This window comes from Gymnodraco acuticeps, unplaced genomic scaffold, assembly GCF_902827175.1.
Source record: "Gymnodraco acuticeps unplaced genomic scaffold, fGymAcu1.1, whole genome shotgun sequence".
In the NCBI taxonomy this organism is placed as follows: Eukaryota; Metazoa; Chordata; class Actinopteri; order Perciformes; family Bathydraconidae; genus Gymnodraco; species Gymnodraco acuticeps.
The window spans coordinates 352,309-354,381 of NW_022990741.1; the positions used below are offsets into that span (position 1 = coordinate 352,309).

Below are 2,073 nucleotides of genomic sequence, written 5' to 3' on the forward strand. Positions count from 1 at the left end.
CACACACACACACACACACACACACACACACACACACGTTGTTGTGTTTAATATTCATGAGAATATTTGTCATTGTTCAAATGATAATAAACATTAGCATAAAGCATATTTGTCCACTCATATGTTGATAAGAGTATTCAAAACTTGAAAAATATTCCTCTAAGGTACATTTAAAACAGATCAAAAATGTGCGATTAATTTGCGATTAATCGCGATTAACTATGGACAATCATGCGATTAATCGCGATTAAATATTTTAATTGACTGAAAGCCCTAATTAGAAGACTAAAACCCTGTAAATAACCATTGCTCTTGCACAATCCATGCCCCTCCACACATGTTTGCCTAACTGAAGTGCTTTTAGACCTGTCCCACATTAGGCAAATCATACTGTCCCACTTTGCGAAACATGTTTCCTAAAGTGGGACGATGGAACATTTGATTGAAATAACAAATAGAGTATATTTACACCATATTATAATATTTTCTAATGAACAAACACATCCTGATAAAAACTTGCAAGATTGTTTTATTCAAACGAAATTTAAAACCTTAACATTACATTTGTCAAAACACTATGTCACTGACCTTTGGGTGGTCTTCACACAGGGTACTTCCTGTTGAAGGTTGCTCCACCCTCATCTGTGATTGGACATTTGAGAAGTCATGTGATTTTGATCGCATGACATCACAGCTTGTGTTTACCCATAATTTAATTGACTCATTTGTTTGCGGAAGACCTATACCCATTTGAGCTTAGGTGTCCCACATTAGGGCGTGTCCCACATTAGGGCAACTCACCCTACTTCTAAACGACTGACATGATTGCCTCGCAAGTCAGAGGGGTTGGAGGAAATCCAAAGAGATGGTTTCTATAAAACATTAAGGGATCAACATTAATATAAAAATAAACAGTGTATATCCCTTATTTTGTAATCAAAATATGAAATGTTGGCAGTCTCATTACACCAGTTAAAATATTGACTTTACCTGCCGAGGTCAGTTTCATCAGCTCTGCTCTCATCTCTGGGTTTATCGGTAGAAAAGAGTGTGACAAACAGCTGTAATGTTTCATCACTGCAAACTGGTGTTTACAAGGCGCTCCTGTTTGTCCTGGAGGGCAAGAACACAGCTCCAAATCCATGTCTACATCATACGTTTGGGTAGGTCCCTTCACCACAAACTTCTTGATCTCAATCTGCAAAATCACACGTCAAACAAGGATAAATGTATTTGTTACACAAGTGACATATGTGCGTATTGATTCTGTAGTGATAAACCTATAGCATGTTATGTTTTTTCAGCTGTTATATCCATTACCTGCTGAATACGCGATGCTGCAATGTTGCCATCGTGGGAGGAATTTTGCTCGCTGGAATGATTCCCAGCGTCCAAGGGCAACATCAACGATGCGTGCCTCATAATAGAGAGGCGAAGTCCCTCCCCTTCCGGTGGACCTCCATGGGACCTTATTTTGGAAAAAGTATGTATTGAAGTCAATGGAGAGAGAAAGATTATCTTTCGATCCCGTTTGAATTGTGCCACGAATTACACATATGATGTTTGTCAATTTAAAAGATAATTTTGCAAGTCAAAAAAAAAAATGTGTCGTAAAACTGTGAAGTAACACATTTGTTTGTGTGAAACGCTCAATGAACTACAACTCTGGTCTCGCAGAACAACACACGTCACCAAGATGGCCATCACTGCTGTCTTGTCAACAAAAGGATTGCCTACCCTCACTATTACCACCATGAAACACGCCCAGGAGAATGTCAAGCAAAGCTGCCTGCCTGCCTTCCTTTGATTCTCTCTGAACTGCCTGGTCTTTTTAATGTTTAATGTCAACCATTTGTGCAGATAGCATGAAGTAGAAAAGATCGCCGATGCTAATGTAGCGTTAGCGTTAGCATTTCTCCCATAAGTTGTCTCTCTCCATTGACTTCAATACATAATTCTTCCGAAATAAGGTCCCATGAACCGGAAGTAGATGGACGTGACTTCGCCACTCTATAGGTCAGCAGATCAAACCGCTGAGGAATGTTGAAGGCCTTTGTCCTCTACAGTATTTTG

The 2,073-nt window shown here is 39.3% G+C and overlaps 1 long non-coding RNA gene across 1 annotated transcript; it reads left to right on the top strand.

Moving 5' to 3' along the window:
• The first annotated feature begins 226 nt into the window (after positions 1-226).
• Positions 227-1,848, top strand: LOC117556569. The gene is made up of 3 exons (XR_004570596.1): positions 227-1,163; positions 1,305-1,483; positions 1,678-1,848. It is a non-coding gene; the product is annotated as an uncharacterized LOC117556569 (long non-coding RNA).
• The last annotated feature ends 225 nt before the right edge of the window (positions 1,849-2,073 follow it).